The sequence below is a fragment of the Lytechinus pictus genome, chromosome 3 (genome assembly GCF_037042905.1).
Source record: "Lytechinus pictus isolate F3 Inbred chromosome 3, Lp3.0, whole genome shotgun sequence".
NCBI classification, from domain to species: domain Eukaryota; kingdom Metazoa; phylum Echinodermata; class Echinoidea; order Temnopleuroida; family Toxopneustidae; genus Lytechinus; species Lytechinus pictus.
Window position 1 is genome coordinate 80147211 of NC_087247.1, and position 7459 is coordinate 80154669.

A 7459-nucleotide genomic window follows, 5' to 3' on the forward strand; every position below is an offset into this window, starting at 1 on the left:
ATTTCTTATTCTAGGCGCAATGAACTATAAATCCAGCCTGCATAGAGTTAAGTTTGGGGGGCCTTTTTTCAAGACACTTTCCACAAGCCTTTCTTCTTGAACACGCATATAATGTATGTCGTAGAATTATTACGTGCTTCTCTATACGAGGTCTACAAATTCATGGCGGTCTCGTACAATTGGTGACCAATGAGAAAAAAAAAATAATTGTCATGGAAATCTCAAACGTAATTGGTTCTCATGCTCGTACCATGTGATCTCTTTCAAATTGCTTTTTGAAGGGAATCGGCGGGGTATTCAAAACCTAACCTCTTCGATTTACACTACTCTCATTGATCTCCCAAGTGGCGATTCGGAAATCAGCTACATAGACCCAGTGTTTTTATTTTTTTCGCTTTCTTTCTGCTAGTAGGTCCTTCTAGAGATAGTTTCTCAAACTGTTTTTGCATCGGTCTTCCTCGAGTTCCAGATATCCCCTCTACTATAGTGAGTCAGTGGAATGGACTGAAGAATAGAATATATCGGTATTCGGCGAGGGTACTCGCTGTGAGCCCACAGGACCAAGGCAACGGCTTCTCTCCGTTACCTTATCGGTCAACCAGAAAGATAAGTAAACAAAAATTCTACTTTTATAATCGTTCATGGCACTTCCCGATGTAAACAATAAACTTGAACATAATATAATGCAGTAACATTTTTCATTATGTCATTAACTGTGAATTGTGCAATATAGATCATAAACTGGTCTTCATTTTTTTTTATCAGACTTTGATTTGTGATTTGGTGTTAAATACTATATGCCTATGCTTCGCTCTAATTTTTATTCGATATCGTAGATGGGATTCTCGCCAATTTGAGGATTGCTGGGTATATTCACAAAGATAGTCATTATTTCTAGATCAACCTAGTCGTGTTGTAGATTGAAACAGTATCTTATAGTACTCGCTTAGGTCTCCGACCTTAACGAAGGAAGAATACAATATAGAGAGAGATCTGTTCAGTGAGTTTCTTTGTTGTAATATCTTGGTGTCACGCGCGTAAAACATTCCCCATAGACTTGTGTGTTAAAATGGCACTTTTGAAAAATTCATAAAAAATAAATGTGAAATTAGAGGGTGGAATGTTTACTACCAATGGATAGGATATATACCTGACATTGTTGTTGTTGTTGTTGTTCGTTTTGGGCCTGTTTCACGCCCTAGTAGTCTCCTCGGTAGACACTTAGTGTTGAGAACTCAAAGGTAGAAAAACTGCTAGGTAATTGTTTGTACCTGACATTCCAAATCTGACCAGGAAAGGATACCGTAGCCAGCTCATTTTAAAAATAAATCGCCATTTATGAAGATAACTATGAATCGATCGAATTCATCAACTGAAACAGTAAAATAGCCCTAATTATTCCGCCAGTCAAAAATAGTTCCAAGTCACTTGTTTATCTTCCCAATTTGGGCGAAGTAAGTTCAGTAGTTACCATTTCTAGAATCAGTGTTAGATTTTGAATCACATTCATACATTTTTGTCAATCAGCAATATCAAATTGACAAAAATTCGAATGGGTTGGGTCGAACGAATATCTTTAGCCCTCCTGATGTAATTAGGCTCGTGGGACCTCTTGTTTAGCATTTGACGAGGTTAATCTTTGTAGTGGCCTCTTAGTCATTACACATGGAAAAAAAAAACTACAGTGCAATAAACTAATAGGAAAATCAATAAAACAAATATAAAAATGAAATCGAAAGGAAAACTAAAGAAAAGAATAATTAAACTTCTAAATATCATGTGGTTGTAAAGTCATAGACAGTGCTCAGTACAACATTCTGCTATATACCGTGAAATGGTTTGATTTATTTTTGTAAGTCAGACCCACATTTTCCTCCATTCTTGTTTTACTTAATGAATTGCTCAAGTCATTAACAATCAAGAGCATTATAATTGTTGCTTTTATCTTTAAGACAACCCACAAAAATCATTTCGCGAAAGCCCCACATAAAGGTGTTGAGAAAAAAGGGGGAACAGATCTTCTATTATATTTAATTTTAGATTTAATACACCAATACATGGCATGCATGTTGTTGATTGGAATCTTCCATACCATTCTCTCCATTACGGCAAAGATGTTTTCCTTAAAGCCAGCCTGTTATTAGTTTTGGTACGTTCTCCAAAAAAAGCGTGTCACTATTCCAATTATTCATTGTATGCATCCCATAAAACAGTTATGATGTGAAGGATAAAGAGTAGATTTTGCAATTTTACATAATTTATTTTGATCTGATGCCTAATCAAAATAAAAACATTTTTTTACAAAACATATTAAAAAGCAGGAAATGGGCTAAAAATTTCAGGATATATTCTTTATCTGTAGCTTTCTAATATTCAATCAGTGGCGTAATGAGCCAAACCTTTTGAGGGGCTAGATATTGCGTATCGGGCCACTCACACGTATTGCGAGGTTAGTAGAATACTAGTAGTATACTATCGAGGTTAGTAGTATACTATCGGGCAAAATTCGTAAAGAGTTGCGAGCGAGCCAGCAAAAGTTTCAACAAAAATGTAATTTGGTGACAGATTTTGACAAAATATTCAGAAAATGATCATGTTTTACCCTTCTCTCTTTCCTCTTCTTTCCTTTTCTCTTTTATTTTCTTGGTTTAGATTATTATTTTTTTGGAGGGGGGGGGGGGGGAGTGAGCAAGCGCCCCAAGGACCTCATCTGTATGCCACTGTTTTCAATCGTTAATTTGTAAGATGAATTTCAATTTTGTTCAAGAAAAGTAAAATATCGAGAGATGGCGCTTGATATCTATGAATTAAATAATTATTTGAATTTTCAGAGAATCGGCGATTAAATAAATTAGCGGCTGCTGCAATTTTCTTAATAGATTTACATGATAGATGGAACTCAAGTATAATTGACAATATTGACCTTTTACCAAAAATTCAGTCGGTCTATTGCGTTCTTCATTCTAATCGATCCTCACTTCCCAATTTCGTACTTTGACGTCTATTTGATTAAACACCGTGTCATATAAAATTAAGCTTTCTTTTTTGTTGTATTTTGTTCTCTAGTTTATTTTTTCTTCATTTTAAACCTAGATATTAGAGATCAGATTATTCTAAAGCGTTTTTGATATCGTACCAGTGCTTTAACCCTCTCTCATACTAACGTGCTTATTGTCCCCTCTCTTCAAATTACCATGACGTATAGGTCCAATAGACACATTCGTCTAAATTATCATAATGGTGTACATTTCTGTGGCATAATTTCTTGATTGTATCAATTCAAATTGCATATTTTTCAGTGGTGTTTACTTTGCTTGTCTGAGTTTTGCTATAATAACTACTACTCTTAGGATATTGAAAATTTCATTGAAAAACTCGGAGGGCAGATGAAAGTTCTACATTATACATACAAGAATCCCAAGAAACGAAATCGTGAAAAGCCAATGAAAACTTAAAAAACAAGTCCACCCCAAGAAAAAAAATTGATTTGAATAAAAAAGGAAAAATCGAACAAGCATAACACTGAAAATTTCATAAAAATCGGATGTAAAATAAGAAAATTATAACATTTTAAAGTTTCACTTAATTTCACAAAACAGTTCTATGCATATCCTTGTTGGTATGCAAATGAGGAGACTGATGACGTCATCCACTCACTATTTATTTTGTATCTTATTATATGAAATATGAAATATTTGAATATTCTCCCCATTGTCAAGTGAAATAACGATTAATTCCTCCCTCAACATGTGGAATTAGCTTGTTTAATACTATATGACTCTGTAAAGTCGGTTCCTATGGTCGAATCTGTAAAAAAATGACATATTTGCATGTCACTGAGTTGTGCATATCACTGTTTTGTGAAAAATAAGCAAACCTTTAAAATGCCATAACTTTCTTATTTTACATCCGATTTTGATGAGATTTGCAGTGTTATGCTAGTTTGATTTTTCTCTATTTATTCAAATCAACATGTGGCTGGGGTGGACTTGATCTTTATGAATCACAAGAAAGCAATTCGTGTTGAAAAAAAAGAGAAACAAAAGGTTTAATCTAATAATCAGATTGATTTCTTGAAGTAATATTTTGTAAATATGTATAGTATACTTATTTGAATATTCAAATAAATGTCAAAAGATATTTTAATTAAAAATACTGAAATGCCCAACATGATAAATGGTCTCCTCAATAGACATCAATTTATTTAAATTTATTAACCTATATTTGTCAAATCTTTGGAAGGCATCTGTAAAAGTCCGCATAGTTCCATGAATATGTTACTTGTGACCATTCGCACTTCGATATCATTCTTCTGATTAATGCATGACAATGTGAGCTTTGAAGGTTTGCATGGTGGTAAGACTGGATTGTGGAGATTTGAGCAAAGTCTCCACTCATGACGAAGAGCAAAGCTTATGTGCTCGAAACTCCGAAAGAAAAACAACAGTTCTTTTAAGAGCTATTTCAAATAGATAAACCAACAGTCCATTTTCAGGAATAACTTACATGGGGTTACCTCAAACCTCACTATCCAAGATGTTAACTTGTAAGAAAATACGAAACTTTCTTTATATGGTAAGCTTACATATCTAATTTGGATGTTGAATAGGAACGGTTACATCATATAGGAAATAATGAATATCAGACCAGCAATGAGAACCCAGAGCCAATCGTCCACCGGATAAGGGATGGGGGAAGGGGGGGGGGGGGGGGGGTGGGCTGGGTTGGGTTGGTAGGAAAGGCCGAGGGGAAGAATAGGCTGTTAGGTAATATCGGAGAGAGGAGGTCGAGGTTATGGGGGGGGGGGGGGATTGTTAATGGCTTCAGTTCGTCTAGGTTTTATTAGATATCTCTTTCTGTGTATTTGGGAAGGTTTCTTTTTTGTGCTCTGTTGTGAATATCACTCGAAAAGAGTTTGAGTATGTTAAGTTATAGAGTTAACACTTAATATACACTATATTACCATAAATTTTGTACCTACGTGTTAGAAGATATGAAGTGCGATATGGAGTTTCAGTGTAACACACAATGATATGATACTAGGTTAGTTCATACATGCACATATTTAAGAAGAAATAAGTAGCAATTTAATAACGTTTGATATGTCATGTTACTGCTTCTAAACAGAAAGAAAGGAAACTTATAGTGTGAAGTATAGGAGTATCAATGTATCTAATAATTTGTAAGAAGGTGATATTTCATTTGCTATATATATTTCATTTTCTGTAAGTCAGGAATTGAAGTTATTGTCAAATATAGCCACTTAATACAAAAAAGAGAGATATTTTCCATGAAAATAATTATATACTTCCGTTCTTTTATAATGTACTAACAAAATGTTTTTAATGATGTATCTAAATGTATACAATAATTTATTTTATTAAGTCAAATGTTCTACTGTCCAAGTTATTTTGGTGGCCGATGTTATTTAGTGTAGCATAATAAAGTGTAATTAGTACCTGACTGGGAGACGGTGACCTGTGAATTATGAGCCTACGGGGCATTGTCTCTTAAACTGTGGGTGAACGGCACGCCCAGTCAGCAGGTTTTAGTTTTATTGTTTTTGTTTTTATTTTGTTTATGATTAGCATAGGTTTATCCGATTTTCATGGCCATCTATGGTATTATTAGTACATTTGTTCAACATTAATTTCATACTTGGAAATGATATGAGGTTCAGAGCAAACGTCACCTTTTATAACAAGTACCATGTATACGTTGTAATTTACATGGGCGGTTAATTCATACATGTATGTCCAAAACTAGGTTGAAATACACCTTGCACATGTTGTAGTTCTTTTACTGAAGAAAAACGTTTGGGTTATGTGCTATGTACGTTGTAATCTACATTATACTAATATGTCAAAGCTGGTAATTTGCATGTGGTTGCATTCTGTAAAAACCCAATATTTCTTTGTTGGCAAATAAAAACGCAAACTTTGAGAGGGAATACAAACTCATTCGAAAATGTATTTATGCAAGTTATGCAATATAATATATATATATATATATATATATATATACATATATCTTAAAGATTCACGTATTGGCTTCTGTAAGGTAACAAAATAATGCTGAAGATAATGCTTTCATTGCCAATAAAGTTTTTTATTGTTTACTCGAATTTTCGACGGTCCTCCGTCTTCTTCAGGAGTTTAACAATGTGTGGTATCAATCAGAGAGCGCATCCTCAGACAGATGTTGCTATGATGCATTTATATATATAAATATAAGCAGACAGCTACTCATTAATATGACTACTGTTGTCTTGAGTAAATGTGAAGGATACGTAGATGACCGATTCCGGTCACGTTGAACATAAGTCACGATCCATGAGGCCGTTCTCATTACGCTTTCTAAAACTAGTTTACTGGAAACCGATTCAGGAAACCACTTTGGAAGATCGCTTTGCTAGCGTTCCCACTTGATCATACAAAAGTGGTTTTCAAAATCACTTCACGTAAAGCGCTCTTGTTGCTGTGGAAACGCTCTCAGTGGGGTGACACGTTTCGCGCGAAATTCGAAACCGCAGCATAGGCATTCTACACCTGTCGTGTGGAGTAGCGCGCTCAAAATGTGCGAAGATTGCTTCCCGAAGAACGGTTGTGTCCTCACTACGCTAAAACCAGTTTAACGAGGCAAAGCGATCTTGAAAACTACATCGCGAGGTGGTTTTCCAAACTGGTTTGGAAGATCGCTTCCAAGACCGCTTCGACCGTTCTCACTACGCGTTAAACTAGTTTCCACTAAACTAGTTTCCAGTAAACTAGTTTTAGGAACGTAGTGAGAACAGCCTCCATGATACTCACGGGCGCCTCTGACACGTTACACAGCATATAATATATCACAAAAGACACCTCATACACGACACAGAACACATACACCATAGCCCGTAACATCCAGGTAAAATGACTACCACCACTTTATTTCATACTTATACACTCTAAAAATGAAGTGCTAATTTAGCACTTATTGTCCTTATATAGTGATTGCACTTTGAGTGCTGATTTTCTAGTTCAAATTTGAATGACTAAATCAGCACTCAAAGTGCAGTCACTATACAAGGACATTAAGTGCTAAATTCGCACTTCATTTTTGAGAGTATATATATATATATGTATAAACATGTATATGTTATTCCTTGTGTACTATCTATATGCCTTATTTTGTTTTGTTTATCTGTTATAGAGCCCATGAAGAAGGCTTGAAGCCGAAAGCTTGAAAAATAAATTGTGATCTATATCGGCAATTAATTTGTATTTTTCATATATATATATATATATATATATATATATATATATATATGTATACACACACATATACATATATATATATATATATATATATATATATATATATATATATATATATATATATATATATATATATATACTCGCAAACACACAAGGTACTCTCTGGTGGCTTCTCAATGTCCGAAGCTCATCTACTGGTGAGGCTG